This window comes from Ammospiza nelsoni, chromosome 5 (genome assembly GCF_027579445.1).
Source record: "Ammospiza nelsoni isolate bAmmNel1 chromosome 5, bAmmNel1.pri, whole genome shotgun sequence".
Taxonomy (NCBI): domain Eukaryota; kingdom Metazoa; phylum Chordata; class Aves; order Passeriformes; family Passerellidae; genus Ammospiza; species Ammospiza nelsoni.
The window spans coordinates 20,351,618-20,367,470 of NC_080637.1; the positions used below are offsets into that span (position 1 = coordinate 20,351,618).

General features: G+C 40.1%; 1 protein-coding gene across 4 annotated transcripts in view; it reads right to left on the reverse strand.

Moving 5' to 3' along the window:
• Positions 1-15,853, reverse strand: part of PLXNB2 (plexin B2) — a 251,608-nt gene that overhangs the window by 128,405 nt on the left and 107,350 nt on the right. The window lies entirely within an intron of this gene.

The following is a 15,853-nucleotide window of genomic DNA, read 5'->3' on the forward strand; positions in this document are numbered from 1 at the left end:
ACCTTCCACAAGCTCCCCTTTCCCCTTCTTGTTTTTCCTGGCTGCCACAAAAAACCTCAGCTAGTTGGCATTACACCCTGGGCAGAAAATCTCTATTTATTTGAAGTGCACGAATAATGTGAGTAGCAGGAAAGAACACAAATAAAACAACCTAGAAGCTCATCTATGGGACGGGATGTGAGGTGAGCAAAGCAAAACTCATGAGAAGTTCAGCAACTCCTGATTTACTTATGAACATAGAGCTTGAAAGGTGAAAAGTTATTATTTTAAATCCATTTTTTGGTATGTTTTGTGATATCTTTTTCTTGCACAGTTGTTAAGGACAGCACCTAGAATGCCTAGCTAACATGTCCACTAGCATCATTTGTCTGTTTCTCATCTTCCTCCCTTCCCCAGCCCCTTTACCTATGCAGTCAATACCATATTCAAAAGCACACACTAGCTCCCCTGAACTAAAATTTTTTCATTTTCAAATAAATGCCAATTAACTACCCTTTACTTTAAACTATTGTATGCAGGAAAACGCTCCAATTAAAAATGGAATGTCTATTAATTGAAGCCCAAAGATTCTGTTAAGGCAAGTTTCACAAATCCTAAAAATAGAAATGCATTCATAATTTTTTCCTCACTTTAATTAGGCTTTTTTTTCCCTGGCTTGAATTTAAATATCCCTCTGCAGTATCTTCAACTGCATTGCAGTAGTAGGAACCCTGCATGCAACACAAGAGCCACAAGATGAAAGATTACTTGCCTTTTCCATTCTTTCTCTGAAAGAGGAGTGTGAAATGGAGGAATGCATCCCACAGAACAGAAGTGTTGCAGTTAAATAGAAGAAAATTCAGAAAATGAGACTCCCAGAACCAAATGAAACTTGTGGTTGATTTGTGCATAGACAGATACACAGTCCTTGTCTAATCTATAGTCTTAGGTGATGTGGAAGCAAACAGCACTGTGGCGGTCAAGGTGAAGGTGACATAACTGATGGTACAGCAGCCAGACTAAGGGCAGGTCAGTTCAAAGCAAGCTGAAAAATATGCTCTGTGTGGCTCTTTGAATGACATTACTTATAGCAGGCACAGAATGCAAGGTCATGTTTCTTCAAACACAGGTTAAACTTGGAGTGTAGTGAACTAATCTGGAAAGCAGTGACTTGAAGGATGACTTCAGGGCCATGGTGAGCCACAGCTAAAACTCTGGCAGGGATGCAGTGGCTAAGATGATGAATGAGATCTTTCAATAGCTGAGCTAGGGGAAGACACAAGGCAGAAAACATCATTGTTGCACTTCAGAGGAGCATTGCTAGGAGCAGACAAAGTTGAGGTTATCCAGGTCAACTGGGCAGTAAGCAAAACAATGCTAAGCAGCAGTCACAGACCTCTGCCTGCTTTGCCTATCCCAGAGCCAAGCTTCCTCCTGCTGCTGCTGGCAGGATTTGTCCATTGAAAAATGGAGCTTTGAGATAAAATTCAGGCAAAAAAAAATGAGGGAGAAGTGTTAGAAATGAATGTAGTCAAGCCACTGGAACCTTTCACATTTGCATGAAGTAAATTTGCCATCACCTAAAGTCATTAAAAATGAAAAAAAGAGAAGGATGACTTTTTAAATTGATATTCTCGAGCTCAGGCAGAATTTTCAGGCTAAGTGGTGAATTTGTACAAGAGTATAATACTACTAGAGGAACACTATGTTATAAAACCTATGAGCACAAATTTATTTCTTGAGTGGGCCTATGAAATCCAGGGTTTTTTTTTATTTGCTTTAAATGGATGCACCAGTTTTGCTGCACCCAATCTGAACTTCTAACTTGAGCATTCTGCTGTAGATGTGATATGTAGCCAGTTTCTTTTCAGATACTGTGAAGAAGCAACTCAAATACCCAAGACAGTGCAAGTGAAAGCAGTGAATCTGAAGGCAAGATGCACCTGTAAGCTTTTGGGCAGCTCCTCTAATCCTGAAAGCTCTGGCATACTTTCCAGGGGCATTTGCAAGCCACCTTGGATTGTTCCAGCATTTGGGATTAGATGGAGGGCAGGGATTTACCACCTAGAGCTCCTTAACCCTGGCCAACCCAGTTATGCTAAGCAGGACAGTATGGGAGGTATCTTACTATTTAAGCACTTTTTGGCTACAAGGCAAATAGTTTCACCAGGACTGTGACAAGAAGAATTGGGCAAAGCAGGACAGCCTAGATATGTCCAGGTTTAATGTAGTTAAATTTTATACCTTTGAAATCCACTGTAAGAGTACTATACACTTTAGTTTAATAACGGAATTAACATCCAAGAAGTGATATTGTGCAACAACAGCATTCCCTAGCAATCAGTGAGCTTTAGGAATGATGCAATTGTGTGGTCAGGAGACAGATTTAAAAAAGACACATTCCCTCCTCCAGTTCAGCTCCTCTGATCAATTGTTTACAAATCCATAATCCTTTTTTCTCTCTACCACCATGAGAGGTATTTACTGTTTTTATGATCTCAGAATGGAAAAATATTAATCTGAAACAGCAGCAACTATTGCTTTTTCTTCTCAAATCTGTGTGGCATTCAGTGCAATTACATAAATAACTGGAATGGCAGAAACAGACAATTACTGGCTTTGTATTGGTATTGGCAAAGATTATACTGTTTTTTATCATGTCTCTCAAACAATGGGTATCTTCCAAGTCTACTGTCAAGAATACTGCTCACTGCTTTAATGCTGATATGGAAATAATATTGTAAAAGTAGTGAGAGGGTCTTTCCATATACTTTCCCTCAAGAAAGATTACTTAAATAATAGATTTAACTTGCTATTGACCTAAAACCTGGTTGCATAAGTGTTTTAAAAATTATTATCCGTCCTGAGTAGATAAAAGTAATCTAACACAGTCAAGGATAACACAGAAGTCTCTTAATGACAGCTGCATTCTCTGCAGCCTCTATTAGCATATGATTTTTCTACTGGCAAAGCAGATTTAAATGAACTATAAGAACACATGTATGTGATAGCTCTTCCTCTTTGTAAAAGACTGGAAAGAGACATATACATATGAAGGAAGAGTGAAAACCTGCAAAGAGCTCTTACAGGAAGAGCTTCAACTACTTTTGCCCCATTTTTTCACTATAAACATCGCTATACCTTCTTTTTAAAACCAGTAATAAAAATTAGAGATACCACAAGAAAGTTAAATATAGAGGTTGTGTCTACCCACACCTGAGCTACCATCATCCCAAAGTCAGTAAGGATGAGTGCATACAGCATTTGCTCCAGTGTGCTGAAAAAATGTTCAGCACCAGCTAAGATAATTAATTGGATATAGTTCATCCAGTGTGCCCTGGAGATACAAAGCATTACAGGCACTCCAGTGTGAGCAAAGAGGACAGTGTGCTTATCAAGCTTAGAAAAGGCTATCTCAGGAAGGCAGACAGTGCCTTTACCTACTAAGAAGTCCCCTATTTTTAATATCCTGTGCTAGCTGGCATTGTAAGAGACTGCTCCACTCCGTGGTGTGTAATGAGATGAGTCTCTCAAGCATCTCAACTTTCCTCCCCTGCAATCAAGGCAGTGATGCCAGATGCAAGTTTGGAAGTCTTCAGCATTTTGTCTGACAGCATAAATGTTATGTTTTTTCATGAACAGCAGTCATCTGGTCTGCTGCATGCTTTCACCACCTGCTCATATCAGGCACATAGGAAGGGATGCTTGTGCTTCAGTGACCAAGCTGGCAAGTATCTAAAGCTTCAGCTGCTACAGGATCACCCAAACCTTTGGGTTTGTGGTTGTTTTTTATAAACAGATCACAATTCTAGCATTCCCTTTCCTCACTTTAAGGAAATGTCACCTTTTCTAAGGACTCAAACAGCAGCCATGTGGTCCACAGCAGCATGCTGGAAATGGTTAAGATGCTGCTGGCATTGTCCATGCAACTTCAAAGGGATGCAGCTGCCCCAGGAGGTGTTTCCTGGCCATATACCTGACCATATGCTGCAGCACTAAAGACCATATTTTCCATACATGCAGATCTTTATCCCTTCTACTTCCTTTGGGACAGGTCTGTTTGTTTTTTCTGAAATCATTACTAAATTAATAATCTCACAGCCACACATATTTCCACTTCCTGAAGTGTTGAAAGAAAAAAAACAAACGAGCTCTTGATATTTCTGTCAATAAAGACAGACTCAGGATCAAAGAAATGAAAATGCTAATTATGGTGCACTCTGTAACACCTCTTTCCCAAGCCAAGTGCTCTGATTAAGTTAACCATCGTGCTAATTATAACACTGTTTAGCACAGCTGGGGCCAAAGAAAAGCCATCTTCTACCAGAGCATGGTTGCTGGCCTCAGAATGAGATCAAGCATTTGTATAATGTAATAGAAACTTGCCTATGTCCCACCAAAAAATAAATTTTAAATATTCAAAACCATATTCAGTTTATTTTATCATTAAAAAAATTGTGGTCATTAAAAAAAAAAGATGTGGTTTGTTTATTTTTTGACATGAAAAAATGCTGGAGTCAGAAGCTTATTGCATGGGAATTGAGTCACTGTCTCCTAAGGGAACACACAGCAAGATTACACATCTTTGCAATTTAAAGGGAAGCCCACTCTTCTGCGTTTTCTAAGTCAATACCATACGGCTGTGAAGCATGCCAGTGATGAGAGAGGAAGGCCAGTGTACTCTATACTTTCATTTAAAGTGGAATGAAGTAGCATGCAATTACTGGCAAAGCCACCTGCCACATTTCAGCAGCACATTTGGATGGAGAACGGGGATGATAGTACCAGTGAAAAATGTCAGAGTGTAAGTGAAAGTTAATCCTTCCCACCAATTCCATGGAGGAGAGAAAAATATAATAAATCAATAAATCCCTGCAGCTCAGAAAATTGTATCTTCAGTGGATGCTTACAATGCTTGTTCCACACAGCATAATTGGAAGACATTTTTAAATGGTTATGTAGTTATAACTGTATTTTCATTCATCACTTCCCTCCTCAAAGAACTCTTCAGCATTTACTGGCAGCACCTTCCGGTGCACCTGCTTGAAGGATAAGCACTACTTACCATGGAGCTAAAAGGTAAGAAAATTGCCTTAGATTCAGTATCACTCCTCAAAATGGCTGTTTTGTACTTGCTCAGTCTCCCTGAGACTTTGAGTAGCAGCAGATGAGCAGACGGGTTTTCAACATGAATTCAATCATTAACTCTGAATTATACAAGTCATCTAAACACAATGAGGCAACTAATGCTCCTGAGTGGATATGTACTTTCCAAATTCCAGGCATGTTCACAGTACTCCTGTTTCCCTGCACAGATACAGCAATCACTGACACCCTTATTATGGCCCACCTTCCCATTAATTTCTCATGCATTGCATTGGCTCACTTAATTATATACACACACATATATATTTTAATAAATACAGCACTGTTTTATGCAAATTGATAATCTGAGTTCCTTACTGCTTTAGTAGGGTGGTAAAGGCTTAAGTGAGTTTAATCTACTCTCTGGGGAGAGAGGCTAATTATTGCTCTGGTTTGGAAGGTAGAGACGAGAGGTTCCTCAGAGGGAAAACCCAACAAATTGGCTGAGATGTTAGAGAAGGTCAAAAACATGGAACAGCACCCTTGACAGGGTGAAGACTGTGGCATAATGGGGCATTATTACACCTCCTGGGCAGGAGGCAGTGCTATTTCAGGGGTTTGTGGACACTCTTAGAGGATTCATGATGAATTTCAGTCTGTCACACACATTAAAGAAATACAGCAATACAGTGAAAATTAGGGCATTTAAATCTTCTTCTTTTTCACTGACATCCTTGGATGCATGACCCTGTGATTTAGTACAACCCCATCTGCTTCCTGCCCTCCTGGGAGTCACAGATCCCTCTAAATGTGGCTGCTTCACCCAGCACCCTGCTCTGCATTCCCTTGTATGAGTGAGGGAGATGGGAAAGGCAGAAAAAACAGGGAGGGAAAAGAAATCTTTCATTATCTCCCAGTCCCTCCCTCTCTCGGCTGCTAATTAGCAATGGCCAAGCCCTGTGCAAAGTATTACAGGGCGTAAGAACAGAATACAACTGACTGGTGGAGAGTAATGTACAAGGCTGGTTATTTGGCACTTGGGATACTGCTCGCTGCTGCACAGCTAGGGTGACAATGGTACTTTATTTTGTATCTATCTTCCAGTGCTTAGGTAAGCTCAAACACTAATTCTTACTTACAGTCTGCATTTTACAGCAAATTAATTTCCACTCTATGCATGTATACATCTAGGACAGGTAGATATTATGCAGTAGATACTCACACACCATGGTGATGTGCATAATAGGAAAAAATAGTGGAATAATAGAGGAAGCAGAAGACTAAATTGCATACTATAAAATATTAAGACAGATAGTTTCCTGGGAGGGCTTTAATATGGGTGTTTGCATTGCCTGCACCTGAAATGCTCAGGAATTACAGATCACATTCTGCCATTGCTTCTCCTATAACCCATTCCAAAGCATTAAGAAGCTGCCAAAAGAAAATGCCAAGCAAAGTAAACTGATCTGCTTAGGTTCTTTTCTCTGAGTTTTATTACAACAATGCTTTTGATTGAGAAAAAAAGATTGCTGTAAAAATCAACACTATTATATACTATTTAGTTATCTCTTCATAATAAAGTAATCAGAGGAACTATTAAAGCATGGTCACCATAATATTTGGATTTGGCTGAGACTTAGAATATTAGTTACACAAACTTTAACTCTTGAAATAATGATCAGCTAATGATACGTGCTTCACTTGGGAGTCAAACACTTAACGTAAAAGCTGCTGTCTGACAAATTGAAAGTAATTTCACACTGAAGTAAATTAAATGAATTTCCCAGATGTTGCTATAAGAAGAGACTCAAGGAGGTGAAATGAAAGTCACAGCAGATGCATTCAGACACTTACCATAAAGCTCCCAAGAAGGAAATATTTTAAAATGAAACTGTGGAAAAAGGAGAAATAAGAGGCAGGAAGTTTACAATCCCACCTACAATCTTCATCAGAGCAACTTGTGGCTCTGTCATTTCACAGGGAGTGGTCCACATTTGTGTATGGGAAACCCTAGGCAAACACTAGAGTGAAATCTGTCCTGTTCAAAGGGTGTTGGGTAGTCAGAACAGGCTGCCCCTCCCTTCTGACTAAGGAGAAAGAAGATAAAAACCAAGGCCTATCTTTAATTCTATTTTGTTTTCAGTACCTTGCTGCAGCAAATCTCAAAGTACACCTAGGATTTGGAAATCCCAACTTCTCCCTTTAAAATAGGTTTTCCAGTACAGAGAAATATAATAATTGACTTGGGCAAATGTCAAAAGCTACCACCATCCTTGCATGGAAACCCTCTGGAATACCTTTCCTTCCCTTCTTACCCAATTATTGCCACTCCACTTGAATTACATCTTCTACCATATCCCAAATTGAGTAAGGAGCCCATAGGTCTAGGAGGACAAGGAGGAAAGGAATTTTACAGTTTGGGGGGATTGTCTAACCAGATCCCAGAGAAGCCTATATGCTCACCTCTCCCTGCTGTCAGTAGCAGACACCCATGCTCTGGGAGCACAGACACAGCACTGCCCACACACCAGCCATGAGGGCTCTTCCTCCCCTGCAATCCTATTTTTCAAATTCTCTGCACATTTATGTCTCAGCAGTCTCCTCATCCAGCCCTTCCTCCGGATTCCTAGCAGTGCTTGGGTTACTATTCCCTCCCAGCAACGGCTAGGTGAAAGAAAGAATTCTCTCTCCATATTTGACTCCAGTACCCCACACAGATCAGGGTTTGTAATATGGGTTTGCAAGGCTTGTTCATATTAAAATTACTGGCTATGCTCACTTGTTTCATTAATATAATATTTTCTTTAGCATTTTTTAAAATTTTTGCATGTTCCACTAAATTATCATCCAATAAATTAGAAAAAAAAAATTAGTGAGAGTGGTGATTATGTCAAGCTTATCTTCTCAGCATTACAGGTTTTCTACAATTTACCCAGAAATCTGCTTTAAAGGCTAACTTTTCATGCTAGACCAAGAAGAGCATCTATTCCATTTTCATCTGGTGACCAAGGCAGCATATCAGAGAGGAAAGATACAAAAAATACTTGAAAAGTGCAAGGGGGACCAATTTTCAAGGGGAAAAAACCCCACCTGAAAGTCTAAAATGGAATACCATTGAAGAAGGAGTTATAAAATCCCACACCAATAATAATCTTTGACAGTTGTGTAAAACACTCCATATTTTGGTGGGGCTAACACAGTTGCAACACTGACTTGAGATTGTTGGGACATAGTGATTTTGTTCCAAACATTTGAAAGATTGAGAACTTTATAGATTTAGTAGCTACAAATGGAGCATTATAAAACAGATTTTAAACTTCAGGTGTATATTTTAAAAAATGTTTTGGTAGAAAAAATTAGACACTGTTCTATAAATACCTTTTCTGTTTCACATTATCTTTCTTTGGGTATATCCAGTGGTACAGCAGTAAGAGCAAAACCAAAATGCCAGAATATTACACTAGCCCCTCCATTTAACTATAAAATAAAAATAATTCTGACCAATGCCCCTGTTTTTAAATATATAAAGCAATAAGAAAAAACTGTTCCAGATGAAGCTTTCACCAACATCTCCAACTCCACAAATATCAGCAATCCTGGCTGGTAGTGCAGGTTCCTCCTGTGAGACCAAACTCCTGGCCAATACTCATTTGTTTCACATTGCTCAAGCATAAATGTGAATTACTGGGATTTGAAACAACCTGTATCATGCAGAAGTGATTCACTTCAATGTTCCACAAAGGGATGGAGGGAAACAGCCAAAATCCTCCATTTTGCTACCCCTCTCTCTTTTTTTAAGACTTCCAGAACATGGCTCAGACCAACGGATCCAGAATTTGTCCAAATTGAAATAACTGTTTTGATCCACTTCTTAATAAAAGCTAACCAAGTAACAGTGGGTACACCAGCTTTTTCTTGGGGATTCTCTCTTAACATGTTCTGTCAAGAAAAGAAACCACATTGTCTCCAAATATTTCATTCTAGTACAGCAGTTCAGCAGAACAGGCATAAGACATTTTCTCTAATGCCACCTGAAGCTGAAAAAGCAGTTTTGAATTGGAGGAACACACATGGTCATGCAGAAGAGAAGACAACAAGGCCCCTAAAATATTTCACAATACTACATGAATTGTTCTGTTACAATCAAAGTATGGAACACGTTATGAGTCTGATTGACTCTTGGTGATGTTGAAATGCTATCAATGAACTCAATGAAGTTAACTCAGTAGAGTTGAGCCCTATATCAAAATACTCACTTTTGTCATTCTAAATTGCCTAAAAATAGGAGACCCCCCCCCACCCCCACTTATTAATTTAGGATAATAATGTTATTGCACTGTCTCCTCCTCACTAACATAGTTTAAAAGGGATGAAAATAAATCCCAAAGGAGGATGTCACTGAGAGAAAAACTGAAATTCACAAATATATTTTCTTTTAATAGTGGCTCTTTGGGGGGAGGGGGAGGGTTGTGGTAGGGGGTGTGGATGCTTGGGTATGGATGCATTCCCTTTCATATGGAATAAAGGGGTCCTCTGAAAGTTGCTATGAGCACACCACTGTACATTGGATGACAAGGTGACCTTTCCTTGGTAAAAGAAAAAAGAAAATTTTATTCTCTGGTACCAAGACCTATCAATGCATTTCCTTGCTTTTCCTAGGCTATACAAAGTTCATACACGTAAAGGAAGAACATTACTCTCTGATAAGAAGAAGGAAAGCAAGAAAAAAATTGAAAACTTCAGTGAAAACTTCAGTCTGGACAAACAAGGAACTCATTTTTACCTCCAAAAAGGTTAAGGTCACCAGACTAGTGCTTGCAGTTTCTCTCTATGGGGACAAAAGAATACACCACAAAGCCAGTGGCACATGTATCACAATTGGCAGCTGGCTTGAAAATGGTCGAGTTCAATTGACTATGAAGAATGAATTACCCTTATGTTTGAACAAAAAAACCCTCAACCTGATCTCACCAGGCCAGAAGCACAACCACATTCCAGCCTCAATGTGTGACAGCGCACAGAAAGCGAATTTCAATTTATTCTGCACATTTGAGCACACACAAAAGCCTATATGGTTCTCATTAAAATAAAAGATATCTTCAGTCATCTGAAGGAGCACAGAGTGATTTAGATTCTTACTTTCATTCAGAAGAAATAACTTACCCTCCTGTTTGTGCTTCCTCCTGATCTGCGACTTAAGTCCCTTAAACCACTTTTCATCTTTATAAACAACTACCAGTAGAATAAAGATCTTCTCATATTCATTCCACACTCTTTTTTTAAATGGAAATTTCTTTGACAAAGTGCAACAAAGCATTCTCTCTGAAAGAAAGAGCACTGCAGATACACACCACTTTCAGAGAGGACATTCAGATGCAGCTCCTCAAAGTTTAGTAGATTAGCTTAACAATGTTGTCAAAAAGGAGCTATAAACCTTGCATGAAGTGTAGCTTTAGTGGTGGCAGAGGTTTAACAAGCTCATTCATTAATGACCAGTGTCTTTGGGGTGCTTTGGTGGACCTTCAAGGAGCAGGTGTTTCTGTTTTCTCCCTGCCTTTCTCCCTGCTTTCCATGGTGTCTGGCACATTCTCCTTGCATGCCGGGCTGCCCAGTGAGCCGGGCTCATCCACCAGACCCTGCTGAAAGGACAATTACGAACTACGAAACGGGAGGAACAGAATATATGACAAAAAATAATTCACAGGATTATCTTTTCTTTTTGCATTCACAAGCTTCTTCTTATGTATTTCTGTGTGAAAAAGTGATTCCAGTGTAAGTGTGAAAGGCAAACTTACGTTTGCATGAGTGGCGTGAGATGTTTCATCTGGACCTTGCGTGGGGCCAGTTCAGGCACACAGAGCCTGAACAAAAAGCTTCATAGGCAAATGAGGAGAATAGGTATCTATTTAATACCAATTAAGAAAAGACATTGAGGAATTAGAAGAGGGCTACAGTTAAGAAGTTCTAATGCAATCACTTTATTTTGGTGTTTAGGCCCTACCTACGCAAGGTTTTCCTTGCTGGAACATCAGCATGCCTTGCAGAGGCTACTGCTTGTGCTTGAGAGACTATCAAACACTTTTCAAAATATTATGCAAATGAGTCAGAAGGGGCTGAGAGACAGTAAGATTCTAAGAATACAATGAATTAAACATAACTGAAGTGCACGCAACAGAAATCAAGAAACAGTCCATTTGCATCAGCTGTAGGTGTTTATGAAATAAAATTGTCAGTGTTTGTCATGTTACAGGAAGCATTCTGGCTTGATTTGTAATTAAAAGGGAAGCTTAATGCATATAGCTACTTTAAAATTATGTACTTAAAACTTAGGCAAACTACTATTTTAATTTAATTAAAAGCCAGTGATCTGATTACTTTGCACAGAATCTGAATCTTGAAAAAACCCTATAAAATGTCAAATTAAAATTTGAAATTCTACTTCCCTCTAGCAAGCTTAATTCAAACACTATTACTAGGTTTTTGCTGACATATCATCTAAAGCCAGGACAAAAAGGCTGAAAAAGAGTGCTTGACAAGAAGATAGTTAGTCTTAGTTAAGTCAGGAGCTACCAAGAATTGCACTCCTAAATATTAAAGAGAACATTAACTTAGTAGGAAATTTCAACAGGAAGTATTTTAGTGTTTACAGCCTGCAAAAGAAAAAATTAAGAACAAAATGTGCTATAATAATATCAATTCTCACTGGAACTGCTTTAATGGGTACTTTTTTTTGTCTCTCTGATAAAAGGATAAATATCTTAAATCTATAATAGCACTTACGTGATATTTAAGATTCTGACAAAAAGAAACCTTAAATGAAAGTAAAAGGAAATGCCTAGATAGAATTTGTCTCACCACTTTAAACATCCATTTTTCATTAGGAGAGGCAATAATGGTGCCAGTGGCCACACTGCCTCCCATTAAGTTCAGAAAATTATTTTGCAAAATTAGAATGTCCCTGTGAGTGACAAAGATGCATTAGGCCTCTCCTGAGGAGTTACATATGAGCTGTATATTCCAGTGATATTATAGGAAATCCATACTCTGGAAGACAGGCCACCATAGCCAAAGGCATGCCTTGCAGCAAAACAAAACCCAAAAAAACAGAACAAAATCAAAACTAGAAAATAAGATCAGTAAGTGTTAACTAGCAATCAAACCACCTTAAAAGATGTAGGGGAAATACTAAGATACTGTGCTGACCACAGCAGTTCCATTCTGGAGGCTGAGCCCTGGCTCTGCCGTCTTTACAGCCTTCACCTCCATGTGGGTTACTACAAAAGGGAAGTTGCATTCCAAAAGGTAGGATGGTTTTGGTTTTTTGGGTTATTTTTATTTCCTTTTCCTTTTTTTTTTCTTTTTAATGGAGGACACTGCATTGCTTTCTCTTCCCCTAGCAAATAGCTCAGAGCTGGAATGCAGAATAAATGTCTCAAAGACTCCTCTGTGCTGGAGGGCTTAGCAGGAACCCAGCAGCCTCAATATAAACCAGATGTGTCACAACAAGTTTTGGGGGGGAGAGATGTGTTTGCTCAGGGTCTGAGAGGGCTCAGGAGGGACTTTTTCTTACAATACAGGCACAGGAACAATTAGGGAAGGTGGGAGTAGGCTCAGCAAATATTTCCCAGCAGTACTGATGCCTTTCTGTAAAGCACTCCCATCATTCATTCTCCAATATTTTAAAAGGGCCCTGATGAGATATACAGAGCATTTAGCTTGTATTAAATAAAACTTTCAGAACAGAGAAGGGCCAAGAACCCCAAAGACCTTGGAGGTTTTCCACAAGGGCAAGCAGGGTATGCGATGATTTTGCTGTGAAAATCTGGAGTATTCTCAGGTTGACTATGATCTTCAAGCTGTTTTGGCCTCTCCAAACCAAGAACACAGAAGCCAAATTTAATCCTGGATAAGTACATCTCACTAGCTCCACATAATTCTGAATTATTCTCTTATGATGTAGCCATGTAAGGCACTTAAAGAATATGTGCCTGCTCCAAGCAATCCAAGAATCTCATCTACAAGCAATTAGGAGTATGCAAGTACTTAGGGAAATTAGTCATTAGTTTGCAAATCCAGATTCAGAGAGTCTCTCAGTTACAAGAATCACTTGGGTTTAGTTCACTCTGGTTTTTAGGGTTTTTTTCCTGCCTGTTTTTTTTTCTGAAAGAGCATAGGGATAATGCTGTACAGTAGTAGAAATTTGGAAGTACTTGCATAGATCATCCCACAACAATTAATTTTGTTAAATGATGTAGAAGGAAGAAAATGCTTGAGAAAAAAAAAATGTCTAAATGAAACAGAACACAAGAAAAGCAAGATAGCAGGAACACTCAAACCCAAAAAAGGTGGAAATCCAGGGTTGTAGATAGATGTCAGAAAAGAGAAAGGAATGCAGCAGGGAAAAAGAAATAAATTTCTCATCTCCCCCTCTGCTTACAGTTCCAATTTTCAAAATAACATCCAAAGGAGCTCTCTTCCAGACAATGTAACAAGCACAAAGACCCACCTGTAGTAGGCAATCTCTGCCTCCAAAAACTCTTTGCACACATTTCAGGTCTACAGCATGGAGAGCAGGCAATTAGCAAATGAGAAGCCCTGTCTGTAGGCAGGTACATTCCAAATCCAGCAGTCATATGATGCAAATACACAAGTACAGTAATGCCAATGAAAGCCACCTGTGCTGCAGGCTGAACTCGACTTTCTTGCCCCACATGTGTCTATGGACTCAGCATTACCACACCATCCTACTTCTTTTTTTGCATAAAGGGGAAGTTTGTACATATGCTAGAGTAATGCTGGATGTATCTAGGGGAGTCCTGTGGTTTCCCATGGGATCCTGAGCCTGTCTGTGGGATTCCAATGTGTTGTGGTAATGGCAGCTATGGCATAAACTTGAGCAGTACTCTGCTACTGGCCAGGATCCCTCGGCTGACTCAGCCTGCAGCAGGTTATAAAATGTGGAACAGCCCATGTGCTATCACAGCTGGAGCTTAAAAAGGGCAGGTGTGGCTGTGCTGGGTAATTGCTGGCCAAGTGGGCACGAGAGCCTGTCTGCCAGGAGGAAAAACTTATATACTTTTAATATTCCTTATCTATTACTTCACCTAGGAGCTGAGACCAACCAAGTATGATCCAGGCTGTAAATGGGCCGAGGGATATGTGGATATGGTGAGGGGAGGAAAAATTCTAGGTTTGGGAGCAGCAGCCAGGAGCTCAGACTGGGGCACCAACAGTGGAGCCACCACTATCCAAGCTGTAGGTTTTGGAATCAGTCAGGCATCAGCTGATGTGCCCCACTGGTGCCAGACATGGATGGGCACATATACTTTGGCTCCAAGTCAGGCTTCAAGCTAACATCTTTTGTGTCAAGCAAACTATTTGTTTGGAACTGATGTGGAGGGAAAACAGCAAAAGAGACTGAAGTGTTTGGCACTGTCAAGCATACAGAGATATTATATGCATTTCTTAAAGGGCACGCTCATGCCTTGGCATGCCAGGCAGCTCACAGTGCTCACTCTGCAGAGCTGATCCTGAGAAGGATGAGTGAACAAAAGCACACAGAGCATGTGGGCTGAGGGAGCAGCAAAAACACATAAAAGGATTTTGGATAGGTCCTGGCATTCAGAGATGTAAAGGTCTCCAGCAAGGAGGTCACTCACCACAGCTGGGGCATCCTCACTCACTCCTCATGCTGAGGACATGAGGGTGGAGGAAGTAGGTGGAGGGTCCTGGTGGTCCCAAGAATTGAAAGCAGGATGGGGGGGAGTCCTTTTCAGGTCACCAGCGTGATCCAAACAGCAGGGAGTGGGGGTGTGTGAAAGCACCTCTCTGCTCTCACTCCCCCACATATGACACATTTTGAGCCTCTCAAAAGACACTTATGGATGACCTGTCTGCTCAGACAAATACATTGTAGATGTCCTGCCAGCAGCCCAAGAAGATTGCCTGCTATTATTGCTGTCCGTGGGCAGATAACAATGACATCGTTTGGGAGACCCATTTCTGGCACCATGGCTGGGAAATGTATTCCTAAAGAATCAGTTCAGCCAGGCAAGACAACCTCTTAGCTGCCACCTATTCAGGAGGATAACAAACTTCCTAACTAACTTACAAGTGCACATATTCAAAATTTCTTATCAACGAGGCTTGATGTAAAACTAAAGCTCAAACAACATGAATAATAAATGAAAATGACTTGTACTCCTACACTCAGCAGGGCCCAGGGCTTTGACTTAAAAACTCCCCTTCTTCTCAAGACTCTGTTCTCTCCCTTTTGCTCTGTATCCCAGTATGGGTTATATGGTTTTGCTATGCCAAAGTAGAAAACCTGTCCTTACAGCTTGTGCTGCAGTACAGAAGAGGAGGCAGGACTGTTTTGCAGAGTTTGGAAGGATGAGTGCCAAAGGACTGCGTTAAAGAAATATTGCAGCAAGCCTAAAGAAATACTAGCAATTATATAGCAACTAATGCCGCAGCAGCCATAGCATCCTGGTGCTGGAAACCTGAAATACATGCATGTACACATGGATGGACAGACACACAGACACATTCTCCCAAAAGTTCATTTTAAGACATGCATCTTGGTGACTTGAACACCTCCTGGTCTGAAAAACCAACAACAGGAAGAAATATAAACAAGTGACACAACTGTCAAGAATGCCAATCTGAGTATCCTGCAGTCACAGTTTTCCAGCTGATCTCAGCTGTTTTGGTAACAGAGTGGTTGACCAGTAACATTTTGTATGTAGTTTTAAGTCTAAACAGAGCTGAAGTGGGTGGACTACTAGAG